Source organism: Talpa occidentalis, unplaced genomic scaffold (genome assembly GCF_014898055.3).
Source record: "Talpa occidentalis isolate TD23 unplaced genomic scaffold, MPIMG_talOcc4v2.1 talOcc4.1820, whole genome shotgun sequence".
Lineage (NCBI taxonomy): Eukaryota > Metazoa > Chordata > Mammalia > Eulipotyphla > Talpidae > Talpa > Talpa occidentalis.
In genome coordinates this window covers 1,610-16,317 of record NW_023601875.1, presented here as the reverse complement: position 1 = coordinate 16,317, position 14,708 = coordinate 1,610, and the positions used below count along the sequence as shown (strand labels likewise).

At 50.1% G+C, this 14,708-nt stretch overlaps 1 long non-coding RNA gene across 1 annotated transcript; it reads right to left on the bottom strand.

The window, feature by feature from the left end:
• Positions 1 to 2,416: 2,416 nt before the first annotated feature.
• Positions 2,417 to 13,897, bottom strand: LOC119250926 (uncharacterized). Its single transcript, XR_005126454.2, has 3 exons — positions 13,850 to 13,897; positions 7,247 to 7,282; positions 2,417 to 2,702 (listed from the first exon to the last, which is right to left on the bottom strand). It is a non-coding gene; the product is annotated as an uncharacterized LOC119250926 (long non-coding RNA).
• Positions 13,898 to 14,708: the final 811 nt, after the last annotated feature.

The following is a 14,708-nucleotide window of genomic DNA, read 5'->3' as shown; positions in this document are numbered from 1 at the left end:
ATGTGGAAAAAAAAGGAACTCTCTTACCCTGCTAGTGGGAGTGCAAACTGGTGGAAAGCTGTGTGGAGGTTCCTCAAAGTACTAAAAATAGAGTTACCAGATGAACCAGCAATTCCACTCCTAGGGATCGACCCAAAGGACATAAAAACATTAATTCAAAAGGATACCTACACCCCTATGTTCACTGAAGCACTATTTACAACAGGCAAGATAGAGAAACAACCCAAATGCCCAAAACAGATAACTGGATCAAAAAGATGTGGTATATGTACACGATGGAATACTATTCAGCAATCAGGAAGGATAAACTCATGCCATTCACAGCAACATGGATGGAGCTGGAAGGGATTATGCTCAGTGAAATAAGCCAGAAAGAAAAAGAAAAATAACAGATGGTTTAACTCATAGGAGGAATGTAGGGAAACCAAATAAGGGATCAGGAAAATACAGTAATTATAATAAATTAAAAATAAAATTAACAGGCAACTATAAACAGAGGTGCTCTGCAGAGGAGGGAGAGGGAGAGGATCAAAACAAGGGAGGGAAGAGCACAAGGGACTATGGTGATGGTTCACGGGTAAATTGGTGATAGGAATTTTACAGGGACTACACCTGAGAGGAGAAAGCATACATGAACAAAAAGGAAGAATGATGTAAACTGTATGTAAAATAAATAAAATAAATTCCCCAAAATCAGGACACTAATTTGTAGCTGAGGCTAACTGGACATCAAGCATCTGGGAGGTTCCAGGCTATGGGAAGGTGTGAATGGAAGTGAGCCAGCAGCAAAGAGTAGGATGCCCGCCAAATGCTGGCATACACCCATCTCCAAAAATGTCTGGTTTGCAATTGTAGTAATTCAGGGCCATTAGCTATCTTGTTAATTAGAGTAACAGTCAAATGAAAATCAAAATGAAACAAAAAATTAAAAAAGACTATTGTTTCAGTATCTGTTCTTTTAGGGAAAAATCCAATCTAGATATTCAACTGAGAGAGAAAAGGAAAACTTTCAATGAGCAGGAACTGAAACTACTGTAAAGCACAAGCTCCCCAGGAGATAAGATGAAGAAATTAGCAAGAAAAGGCCTAGAAGCCACTGGGCAGTAAGTTGGGAGCAGTGAGTTAGTTAGCTTTCAGTTGGGAGAGATTTTGCCCAGAGTACAAGGAAAGACAGAAGAAATAATCTCAGATTTCAGCAAGGGGGTAAAGACTGGCCAGAAGGAAGAAAATCCATACAGGAAAGTTTTTAAATACCCAAAAAGGAAAAACAGAGAATGGGACTCAGGCAAAACTGGACACTGTTTTACCCTGATGGGAAGGGAAATGACTTGGCGAGGTGACTTCTCCCGCTCTGTGGGCTGAGGAGACAAGATCACCATGCAGCCCACCCACCCTTCCTGCTGTGGTCTGAAAGTTTGTGCCCCGCCAAACTCCGATGTTGAAACCTGACCCCAGGTGAGCTGGTATTGGGAGGAGTAGCCTTTGAGAGGCAGGCAGGTAGGTCATGAGGGCAGAACCCACGGGAATGGGGTGAGCGCCCTGCCCCTTCTATCTTCCAGGTGAGCACACGGACAGAGACAACTATCTATGCACTGGAGCAGGCCCTCATTGGATACTTGGGGCTTTGAATTTATACTCCGCAGCCTGCAGAACAGTGAGAAATAAATGCCTAGTTTGCAAGCCATCCAGTCTATGGTATTTTTGTGAGAGTGGTCTGAATGGAATTAAACAACCCCCCACCTCCAAAGCGAACATGAAATAGGTGTATTTATTTCTTGGTAGCACATCTGACTATCTACCAACAAGGTCCCCATCCCACTGTGCTCTAGCCTCTCTGCAGCCCTCCCCGCATGCAGCACTATCTCCCCTGTGGAAAGAACAACCTGAGGAGGAAAGAACAACCTAAGGGGCAGGGGCTGGGGTGGAGAATGTCACCGAGCCCACTGCAAAGTCGACTGTAGCAGGCTGTGAACATGCAGCGCCCACAACAGCACCCGCACAGACAGAGATCCACTCACTGGATGGACACCCTCTGGCCATTTCTCACCTTTACAGCCCCCTCCCACCTCAGCAATGGCTGGTTTCTATCCATTTGTTATGGGAACCTGAAGGGCTGCCTTTTTTTTTTTTTTGTGGGACCCTTGCCGGTGGCTGGGGATCGAACTGGCGCTGCAGAGGCTGCGGGCAGCCTCGCAACCCAGCGCTCAACTGCTGCTCCACCAGCGGAGGCCCTATTTTTTTATTTTTATTTTTTTAAGATTTATTTTATTTATGCATTGATGCACTGGGGTGTAGGCCAGAGGTGTGTGGGGTGAGAGGATTCCCCAGAGACAGAGTGGGGAGCAGAACAGGCAGATCTACTGAAATACACTGCTGAGGAGAGCAGCAGACAAGATAGGAGAGGTCTGCTGTGCCATGTGGGTAGCTCCCTGGCCAGGCATTGAACTCAGGCCGAAGTAATGGTACTGCTGAGACTTAACCCCTAGGTCACCAGGGAGGCCCCCATGGGGCTGTTTCAAGGCCTAACTGCTAGGAACCTACCCACTGGGCAGCGTTGTCTCCATCCTCTGGGCCCTGCTGGCCCTCCTGGCAGGAACGCGCCGTGGGGCTCTCGGCTGACATCAGGGATGTACGCTCGTCACACACGTCTTCCTCGCTGTCAGAGGCCATGAACGTGAGCATGGCCCTGCCTCGGGAAGGGCCTGGAAAAAGGAGCACAAGGAACCTCGTTCCACTTTGTTGTAAAGCAAAGGCAGCAGAGGACTGTGTCTGCTGGCTGGAGGCAGCCTGAATATCTGGACACAGGTCCTGCCCACAGTGACCCCGCAACAGTCTTGCTATATCAACAGTCCCTCAGAGCCATCACAGAGGCTGCAGCAGCCTCTCAAGGCGCCAACCTGGGAAGATGCAGGCCACAGGTAGATAAGTGAACAACTAGAAAAATGAGGACCACTCCAAATTGCTAGCATGCTTATTCAATCAATAAACACACGTTGAACACCTACTGTGTGCCAATAACTATGCGTGGCTCCAGGGATATGAAGATGAGAAAGAAATATATTTTGTCATTTGGAAAAATACTCTTGAGAATAACATGTGATGGAGACATACTTTTGCAGGTGGGAGATTGGGCCAGAAGGCATGAAAATGTTCCATGTCCTGGCACTGCCGGAGTGGGGTGGGGCTATGGATGTGTAAAGTGTCTCTATGCCATGTTAAGAAAATACATATTATTCTCCAAGCACACAGGTGATAGACAAGGTTAGATCTGTGATTGGAAATGTCAGGTCACTGGTTACAAAGTAAAAAGAAGGGAAGGAGAGGCCCCCACCCCAACTATAGAGGGTGAACTGGGCCTGACTAAGGTGGCAGCAGGATGGACAGAGGTAAAGGGACAGAACCCAGATCAGTTAGAGGCAGATGGACAAGGTCAATGTGTAAAACAATGGGCAGAATCCAGAGGAGCCAGGCTTGGGGGTGGGGGAGCATAGAAGTTTCAGGGGAAAGACTCTGAATTTGTTTTGATCCAGGAAGCGTTGAGTGTGAATGGGTGAATAAAAGGCAGAGGGTGTTGAGTGTCTGGGTCTGGGGTTAAGTAGGGGGATGAGTCATGAGTTAGGAAGAGGTGGCCCAGGCAGTAATAGCAATGAGACAGCGTGAGTGGGAGCACTGGCACAGCTGAGGCCAGGACCCACAGGGAAGAACAAGGATATAGCGACTACACAGGGAGGAAGCCTGATCCTGGAGACCCCGGGCTGCCCCAGTGCTGTGTCTATGCAGCAGCCGGGCTTCAGTGCAGTGCTGGGGAAAGCGTCACACATCCCTGGCAGATATGCCTGACACCACCCACAGGGAGAGCTCAGCTATCACCAGGGCCAGCGACTCCCATCACATCCTCCTGGGGACCCTTGGGCCTGAGATCCATGGCCCGAGGGCGCGAGGGCCAGGGCTGCTGTCTGCTGAAAGTATAGCTGCTCTCCCAAGTCAGTCACTCCCATGCTTCATGATTTTCTTTTTTTTCTTTTTTCTTTTTCTTTTTTTTTTTTTGTGGGACCCTTGCTGGCAGCCGGAGAACGAACCGGCGCTGCAGAGGCTGCGGGCAGCCTTTCAGCCCAGTGCTCAACTGCTGCACCACCAGGGGAGGCCCCCCATTCTTCATGATTTTCAAATGAAGCGGGCAGGTTTCTTCCACAGAGCTAGCCACTTTGTTCATCCTTGCAGGGTCTGTGGCTGTCACTCTTTGAAGACAGTGACTTGGGCTGTGGCCTGGATTACTCCTGGTTGAATATCAATGTCATCCCCCAATTACAGGCAAAGGGGAGAACCTGCCTCTGTTCACCTCACAGACTTGGACCGATTACAAAAGGCTCCCCTGTCCATCTCACAGGGACTTCAAAATGAATGAGGTCCTGGCGTGGTGAAGGACTGATGAGACAAGTCCAGGAGGAAGAGGAGGCGGCAGTGGGCTAGCTGCCGGGAGGGGGTGACAACACTGTGTGAGCGGAGTGGAGATAAAGCAGGAATGTATCTCTGTTGTTGGGAAGAGCTATCTCGGTCTCAAGAAGGAGGACATGAAATGGGCCTCCAAGGCTAGGGATATCTTTCCATGTAGAGGCTGAAGGAGGTGGGGTATCCTGGAAAGAGGCAGGCAACCTTGTAAATAAGTGGGAGGGGAGACCCTGTGGAGCTTATTCTGACTGAGCATCCTGACATGGCTGATGCCAAGACCTGAGAGGCAGTGGTGAGGAGGCTGGAGAGGTGGTGGCTACAGAGATAGGGGTGCGGGTACCTGCAACCTGAGTAAGAGTCAGTAGTGGAGTGGAGAGGTATGAGGGGGGCAGAAGAGGAACTTGAACAGCGTGATCCTTAAAGAGCACGTGCCTGCTGAGCAGCACAGATGGGGTGTCTGCCTCCTCCTTCCCAAGAGAATCCCCCAGTCAGTCTCATTCCAGGGGCCACAGGAGGGTAGATATGCTCCTCGGGCCAGTCGGGCCTTGACCCAGCAGCATGTGCACAACAGAGCCCAATTAGAATGGACGGAGCTTTGTAGACCCAACACACTGCAAGACCTGGGAAGCTCTTAGCTCTAGTTCCTCCATCTGGTAGTGACAGAAACTGTCTACTAGAATCCCGGAGGAGAAATTTGACATCCTCACCAGATAAATCCTATATAAACACCCGCCTGGACACAGCACTCACCACCCACTCTGGCAACAGTGAGGCCACTCTTGCCCAAAGCGGGGCACCTGAAACAAAGTGCTGACTGCATTTTCTTTTTTGCCTTTTTTTTTTTTTTAAAGATTCATCCATTTGTGCATAGAAGAGCTGGGGTACAGGCCAGAATTGTAGGAAGTGAGAGGATCACCAGAGACAGAGTGGGGAACACAACAGGCAGACTGACCAAAATATACTGCTGAGAGGAGCAGCAGGTCAGACAGGAGAGGTCTGCTGCGCCATGTGGGTAGCTCCTTGGCTGGGGATCGAATTCGTGTTGCAGTGGCTGTGGATAGCTTCATAGTGCGGCACTTAACCCCTTGCACCAGCAGGGAGGCCCTGGCTGCGTTTTCTTAAGCTAAATCCTGATATTCCCCCTGCAGCTGCACCTTAGATGGGATGTGAAACTCTGGGTGCCTCTTTCACTACTGTGTATTCTAGCACAGCAGTTTCGTTTGGGGTGTGAATTAATAATCCAGTTACTCTCCACCTTCTGTTCTCCCCAGCCTCTGGAGCATCTGTGATTTGTCTGCAATGACTGGAGCCTTCATGAGTCCCTGCAGATACCTCACAGGGACTGTAACCAGGCAGGGCAGGGGGAAAGCTCGCCCTTTACAATCACAACAGCTGCACCGTTTGGAGGCTGCTTCTCCTAGAATCCCAGATAGCAGGTACAAGAGAAAGGAGCAAACTGGGAGCAAAGATACTTCTTGGAAGGAGAACGGGAGTTATGAGAAGGTGGGGACAAAGAGCAGGGGACCCAGGATCAACAAGGTTAGGTCATTCCAATGTCCACTTCTTCAGTCACAGTTAGCAGCTAACAAGACGTGTCCTGGAAAGCATTTCCATCTCCCATAGTCCCCAATGTCTGAAGAAGGACACGTGGGGGAAGGTGAGCTTAAGGAAGGGTGTTTCCCTTCCATGTGATGCTGCACTGGACAGAAGAAGATGCATCAGAAAACCACAAAACACACTTTTCATCCCACCCAATGTAATCTGTAAAAATGGACTTCTCATCAGAAAACACTCTTTTTCTTTCAACCCACTCAAAATATTCTGCCAAAGTCTTCCCTGAAGCTTACCCAAGACAATGAGGTCAAGATTTCTAGAAAAGCAAAGTAGGATGGGGGGATTGTAGCCAGATAGTATCAGAGAAGAGCTGGTCTTGGCTGTCAAAGCAAGGGTACCATCTAATCCCAGCCCTCCCGGCCTGGTGAGATGGGCCTAACAGGTGGACGCACTTCTCAGAGCTCAGCACCTGAAGCAGGACTTAGCACTTAGGAAAGGCAGGAGCCCTTGAGATCTCAGTTTCTCAAACTGGTCCCCCCCCTGCCAGGTGGGAGTAGTAGAATATCACCTGCTGAGTCCCAACTATGCGCTAAACATAGTAACCCCAGAAACTAGATACTATGGTTCTTCCCCACTTGACAGACCAGGTAACGGGTTTAAAAAGTGATAGGTTCAAAATTACCTGACCCAGGTAGTCAGATTCCATGCTCTTCAACACAATGCTAATAAATGCAGATCCCTGAGCTCCATCTTCACCAAAGGTCTAGGGAACTGGGTTTTGAGGCAGTCCCTGGGCGATTCTCAGGCTGACGTTAGGCCTCCCCTGGGACTGCCACGGCCCTGTAATCAGACGCCCCGGTCAGGGCCTCCAGCTCCACACTGCAAGTGTCCAGTTACAGCCCCCATCAATGGCCTGGGCACTTCCCCCACCTACTAGCCCCCGCCTCACCCCAGTGCCCAGCAACACCTGCTTGCTGAATGGGGGTGAAAGAATGGACAGTGCTGTCTTCCGAATCCCCCGTCTGGTCAAAGAGTGACAGTTGGAAGCAGGGAGGAATAGAAGCTTCTCAGATAGGAACAGCTGCAGGGGGAGAAGAGAGCTCTCAAGCTGAAAAAGCTTGAGATGCCCACCCAGGAGGGGGTGGAGGAGGGGGTAGAAAACTGTTTCTTGAACACCACTGGTGCTTAGCAGACCTATCCTTCTGAAGGTAGGGAAAAGTGGAAATGTTAAAAATATTCGTACCTTTTGATCCTGAAATGCTACTTCTTGGAATTGGTCCTAAGAAAATAATAAAAGATTCATATAAAAGCATGTTTGCTACAGTTACTTAGAATTTCAAAAAAAGTAAAAAATGACTGAAAGGCTGGATTGTACTTTATGATATGATGATGTGTACTACATGACCATTAAAAATCTTTTTTTTTTTTTTAAAGATTTATTTATTTATTTATACAAGCACTGGGTACAGTCAGAAGCGTGGGAGGGTGAAAGAATTCACCAGAGCGGGGAGCAGAGCAGGCAGAAGGACCGAAGTACACTGCTGAGGAGAGCAGCGGGCAGCAGGAGAGGCCTGCGCGACATGTGGGACCCTCCTCTGGTGGCCGGGGAGCAGCCGGGGATCGAACCGGCACTGCAGAGGCTGCAGGCAGCTTCGCAACCCAGCGCTCAACCGCTGCGCCACCGGGGAGGCCCGACCATTAAAAATCTTATTTCAAAGAATAATGTGAAAAAAATATAACTAGATGTTGAATTTGATATAAAACTTCACATATATAATCATCTCAATTTTCGTAGAAAATACGTGTATTTGAAGGTTCAATAAGAATATTACAAAATAATAAGTATAACAAAATAGTGGGTGGTTTTTCCACTTTATATTTTTCTGCATTTCTTAAAGCTACTACATGGATGGTGCCCACTACCCCTACCTGTAGTTTTCTTTTTAAGCTATTATAATAATGTACTCTTATCCAAAGTTTTGCTTGCCAAGATTTCAGTCACCTGCAGTCAATCGTGATCCAAAAGTATTAGAGAACACATTCACATAAGTTTTACTGCAGTACACTGTTGTTGACTTTTATTATTAGTTGTTATTAATCTCTTACTGTACCTAGTTTATGTTAAACTTTCTCAAATGTATGACTGTATAGGAATAAGCAGTCTACATATGTAGGTTTTGGTACCACCTGCACGTCCAGGCATCCTCAGGGGGTCTTGGAACACACACCCTGAGGATAAGGGAGGACCACCGTAGTTTTTAAAGGGAAATAATGAGTGTCAACATTTAGACAGACTTTCTTCCCTGCCTGCCTTCCACCTCTCCTCTCACTGGTCTGGGGGAACAGATGGACGTGAAGACACTTTTGATCTTCTCCTAGCCCCTCTCATTAGGTGACTCTTAAAGGAAAACAGACCAGCTGGATTGGACTCCTTTTGAATTCCTAAGAGGGTGCTTTGCCAGGCATCTACGTTGGAATTAAAGCCTTCATGGTACTCTAAAATCCTTAGAGGAAAAAAATCACTACCCAAATAAATGCACATAAACAACCTCCTGCTAGATGTTTGTCCACACCAGAGTGCCAGTGACGCCCGTGAACTCCCGCAGGAGGCTGACTCAGGGGCCGGCGGGGGTGGGGCACGTGATGTCAAATCCTACCAGCCACATAGCAACCAGCTCTCCCTTCTATTAGAAAGCCACAGAAAAAAAGCAAAGGGGCTAATGGGAAAGGAGGGTTCCAGTGTGTAAGACTCTTCTAGAAGCCCTTCCCAGAACCGAGTGGCTGGAAGCTGTCTAGGATTAAGATGCAAAATCAAGCAAGCCACTGCTCACTCTCATTCATCAGCTGAATGAGATGGAAATGCTGAATTAGCCAAACTGGGAGGGTCTGACCCAGAGAATTTTCCCAAATTCAGCCTGTGTCAGCAGTTCCTGCAATTATTATGGAAACCTGGTGACCCAATTTCCTCTACTTTCTTTTCCTTTCAGAGAAATATAAGAGTTTGACCTAACTAGGAAATAGATGTTCAAATGCCAGCGTAAACACTCATGCCTCTTGGAAAAGATGGAAACAGCTGCTCAAAAAGCAAACTGCAGCAACTGCACTTACCATGAACACTTGGGGCTGCAGAAAAAGGCTGGGATCCCAGATACTGTGTTTGTTTTTGAAGCAAGTCCAAGGAACAGAGCTCCCTCACTTTCAAAAAGGGCAGTACTGGTTTTAAACAGGTCACCTTCTATGATCACCCAGGTATCCAGAAGGCTCCCCTGACTCCTGGGAAGTTCCCCTATCTTCCCTTATATAAGGGAAGGGCTTGCTAAGGTGAGATTTCTTAGAAAATGCCCCAGCTCCCCTGCCTGCCTGTCTCTCCCATCCCTGGGTCTTGGCTGGCCTTCATCTATCTGTCCATCCACCTCAGTCCATACCATGCTGCACGTCACTTGCCAGATGGCTCTCCCCAACATAGGGAGTGGCCTGGGCCACAGTTGGGACCCAAGTCCGTCAGGAAGGCTCTGAAGTAACATTCCACCCTCCCATGTCACAGAGCCCATGAATGTGGTGGGGCCTCCCTGAGCCTAGACCCAGACTCTATGTTTATTTTTGCCCTTTACTTTTCAGAAGTGCCATGACCCAGGCAGATTCTCCCACTTCCTGGAAAAGGGGCAGTTTGGGGGAAGTGGCAAAGGGAAGCTTTGAGGGTCGTCACAGAGGCCATGCCCCTAATATGCCCCATTTAAGCAGACCTCCCTCCATCCTTTCTAATGAGAAGCAGCAAGCCAACGGTCCAACGGTCAAAAACTGAGGCTTTGGAGGCTGGCAGGGTTTGAATCTCCTAGCTGTGTGACATGAACCTCATACTCCCTGGCTGTATGGCCTCAAACAATTTATTTAACCTCATAGGGCCCATCTCCTCTTCTATAAAAACTAGGATAGGGATGCCTTGCAAGACTACTATGAAAACTAGAGATAACTCGTGAAGTGTCGACATAGTAGGTGTTCAATAAATGGTCGTTATAATGGAGATGAAATGGATGCAGGGCACAGTGAGAGGGGACAATGAAAGCCTGCAAACTCTCTTGTAAAGTTACACATCTGCTAAACCACCAGACACACAAGTTAAGTTACCAAGCTCAGGCCTCACCCAGGCCCCAGGGTGACATCCTGTTTCCACCTAACCCCAGCCAAGGCACTCTGACAACGGAACATTCTGTCAAATGAAAGGGGACTTCTATAGAATCAACATCAGAACTGGCAAGCACCCTATTTTATAGTTAAGAAAACCGAAGCCCAACGGGGCTAAAGGAATCGGTTAAAGTTCCATAACCAAAAGCCACAATTACAATTCAGGTCTCCCAGTTGCCAACTGAGACGCTCTGCCCTGCCCATTCAAAGTGATTGTGAGGGTCACATCCTCAGTGACCTAGGCAGCCCACACAGCATACCATGTGGCCTCTCCGGGTGCACCCGTATTTATAAGGCATATGCCTTTGCCATGGGCAGATATGAGCCTTTTCTTTAATATGTAATTTCTCCAAAACACAGACAAGAGGTGACATATGCCAAGTCACTCATTCGCCAGATCACCTGCCACCAGGCCTGGGGCCCTCTCTGTGCCTTCTCTGCTACCAAAGCTCCACAAGGTGGGGGTGGGGATTCAACCTGGGCATGGCACTTTTGGGGGAAGTGCCCACCTGTGGGGCTGGGGGTAGGAGACAGGGCACTGCCTCTCTGGGAAAGTTTCCTGCTGTGGGACTAGTAAGATAAATAAAACGCACATTCAAATAACTACATATCCATCAAATCCAGTTTTCCAATAATTCTCAATGGAGGAAAATTCTGAAAGTATAACACTAGCAGAAAAAATAATAAACAAAAGTTAATCTGCAGCTTCCTACCTCTAATATGTGTGTGTGTGTGTGTGTATAGAAGAACTGAGATGTAGGCCAGAGGTGTGCGGGATGGGAGGATTCAACAGAGACAAAGTGAGGAGCAAAGCAGGTGGGCTTACTGAAATACACTGCTAAGGGGAGCAAAGGGAGAAACAGGAGAGGTCTGCTGTGCCATATGTGGGTCAGCTCCCTGGCGGGGGATCCAACTCAGAACTCAGGCCAAAGCGATGATAGTGCTGAGACTTAACCCCTAGGCCACCAGGGAGGCCTCTCCTACCCCTAATATTTTAATAGGCAAAGGTATATATGCGCATAAAGAGCTGCAAGGACATGCATATTAAGAGTGGTTATCTCTGGGCTCAATGCTACTAGGTGACTTTTACAATATAAATTATTGCATTTTCTAGAATAAACACGTATTTCTTCTATTTTAAAAAATGTCAGGAGAAAAGTGAGCACCCTTTCATTTTTCTTCCCATGCTCCAGAAGACCACATACTAATAAAAATGAGTGAGTGGCCCGTTCGGCCCATTCTCCCATGCAATGAAGAGACTGGACAAGAATGTTCTCCTCGGACATTCTGAGGATTAATTTGAAGGTACTTTCCCCCCCAGACTTTAACTGGCAACTTCAGCAACCTCCAGGCCCAGAGGCCAACAGTGATACTGTTATAGGACAGGGAGAGGGGCAATTACAAGGCTTGAAGCTCATGTCAGAGCTTCAGGTTGAGGAGAACCTCCCAGACCTGGCCATTGGAGTCGGGTGGGCATGGCAGCCCCAGAGTCCTCGCATTCCTTTCCAACTGGTCCAGTGGGGGAACAGGTGGACATACTTTCAGGAGCAAGTGCTGTCTTTCCAGACCCAACTAAGCAGTGTTCAAAAGTCAAAGCAACAGCTGAAAACAGGTCAAAGAGGGCTTCAACACAAACCTGCACATGACCTACAGTTTTGATTTCCCCAAAAATCAAGAAACATTTTTTATTTGCTTTGTAGTTACTAATGGAAATCACACAGAAATCTGGGCAGTAATGCAGAGTAGCAGTGAACATGGGAAGCCTCATGTGCAAAAACTTGAAAGATAAAGATGACTTAGCCAACGGGTTCAAATCCTAGAAACCTGTTTCTCTTCTTGTAACAGTGAAAATAACGACTTCAGAGTGATCAAAGCTCTTAAGATAACTGTGATTGCTGTACAAATCCACTTTTATATAAATGACAAACTCATAAAGTAAGGTATGTTAGGTCATTATTAATAACGTAGAGAGAGGCCAAGGTAGTCTCACTTGGCAAACCCTGTGTGTCAGGGGGACTGTGAGCAGCCAGGGGGCAGCTGAGGAAGGGGTGACAGGCAGGCAACCTGCACTGGGCCTCCAGGCATGTGAGCTGGAGCCTCTGGCCAGGTTCTCTCTTCCTTCCCCTCCCCCCCACCAAAGATGGGAACAAGGCATTCACTTCCCATTATTCACTCCCCATTATTCACTCCCCATTACAGGGATAAGCCAGTTACCAGACTCAGATACGTCAACACCAAGCAAAATGTAGAATTTTTCCTGAAACCTGAAATGACATCCACCCCACTCCACTGTAACATTCCCCCAAGATTCCAGGCCCTGCCTAAAGTCCTCCTCCAAAGCCCAAACCTGGGTGGTCAGCCAGCTCTGACCCCTGCCCCTTTACCAGCTGGACCCAGAAAACAGCTGCTGGCAGGTTCCCCTCTCCCACACAGCCACACACACAAAAGGGAACCTGAGGTACACACACCTGAAACAGCTTATCCAGAAACTTTAGTCCCTGCCAAAGGTCTTGGCTGGAGGCCTTGGAGGCTCAGATGTCTACAGAATGCACTATACAGGCTTGGGGTGGGGGTGGGGGGTGGGGGAAGGCACTGCATCTATACCTGAGGCAAGGTCTGTCCTGATCAAGTTACTCTCAGGGTGGGCTCAGCAGCTTAGGGTATGAATTTTGAATTAAACTGACTCTGCAGTCATTCTCTATGGGAGGCCTCGCAGGCTCTCCCTCAGTAAACGGGATGCAGCTACTCCTCCACCAATCAACAGTTCATACCTTGAAAGGGGAATACTCATTAAGTCATCGCCGGAGCATTCCATCCAACTGCCAAAGGCCTGAGGTCTGGTCCCAGGGCAGGACAGCAGAACTAGAGGTCGGGACAAAGGGTTCTAAGGCTGCTTCTGCATATCCTACCTGAGTGGCGTTGGACAGTCATCTGGACTCTGGGCTGAGTTTATTCATTGATAAAATTTGGGGTAGGGACTAGCTCGTTTCCTTCAGCTTCAAAAGCTTAATTCTGGGAGCCCCTCCAGCTGCAAATGCTCGATGAAACAGCTAAAAACCTCCAAACGAAATCGCCTGCTTCAGGCCAGGACTTGGGGTCCCGGTGGGCCTCACATAAGTGGAAAGACACCCCCCCACTTGCCCCTCGAAGCAGTGCTCTGGGCCAAGAAACGAGGCTCCCAGAACTGGGCGCCGAGGAGGTCCCAGCTAAAAGGGAAGAATAAAACGCCATTCCTCCCCCTGCCCCCGCCCCAGCCGCCCCGTCCCCCGACCACACGCCGTGGGGACCCACGTGCGCGGTTCCTTTAAATGCCCGGCCCTGAGCAGCCCCCACCGCGCCCACTCCCCGCGCGGCTGGAGGCCCGAGGCCTGGGGGCCGCTCTCCGCGCTCCTTCCACCCCCAGTTCCGGGTCGGCCCCCGTCGCCGCCTTCAGGGCGCCCTCCCCTCCCCCCTCCCCTCCCCCCCCCCCCCCACCCCCGCGCTGGCCGCAGAGGCCCGGACCGAGGCGCGCGGGGACCGCAGCCCCGGGGCCGGCCACAGGAGCGCGGCCGGCGGCGCGAGGGTCGCGCGGGGGCAGAGCCGGGCTCGCGGGCCGCGGCCACCCCAGGCCTCCACGCCGCAGGGCACAGGGCCCCGGCGCGCGCCCCCCGCCCCGCCCGCTCACCTGCTCCGCCTCGGCGTTCCGGCCGCGTTGACGCCGCTGGCCGGGCGCCCGGGCAGCCCCAGCGCGCGCAGACCCCGCCCCGGCCCGCCCCGGCCCCGCCCGCGGGCGCCCCGCGCGCCGCCCGGTCCCCGCCTGACCCCGCCGCCGCCGGCCGGTGCAGGGGAGCCCCGCGCGCCGGGCCGGGCCTGCCCGGGGCCTCCGCCCCCCGCGGGCACTGACCTGACGTGGGGCTGGGCGGTGACCTTAGGTGGAGAGGCTCGACCTGGCGCCTCACAGGGTCTTGGCGGCACCGCGGGGAGACAGAGCGTTTGCTTCCTGGGCTAATTTCTGTAGTTTTCAGGTACCGGCCTCCCCCCCCCCCTCCGGAGGGCTTACTGGTAGTAAGTCACCAGAACTCCCGGTTAAAATTAAATAGGAGACGTTGTTGCTACCCCTGGCCTGAGGATTGGCTCCGGGAATTTTCCAGAATGTGGGGTCTGTGGGGTGAGTTGTAATTGTCAATAATTCTGTGTTATTTGAGTAACTTCAGTTAGTAAAATTAGGGTGAAATTCACAGGACACGAAATCCATTTTATTTATTTTATTTTTATTTTTCATGTTTTTTTTTTTATTTTTATATTTGTTTGTTTGTTTATACATGCACTTTACAGTCAGAAGGGTGAGAGAATTAGCCAGAGCAGCAGGCAGGGCTGTACACTGCTGAGGGGAGCAGCGGTGGAGAGCGCATGGGCTGTGAGCAGCCTCGAAGCGCCGCAGGCCGCGGGCAGCTTCGCAGCGCTCAAGCTGCGCCGCCTTTCAAGATTTACATATGTAGGGCCTCCCTGGTGGCGCAGCGGTTGAGCGCTGGGCTGTGAAGCTG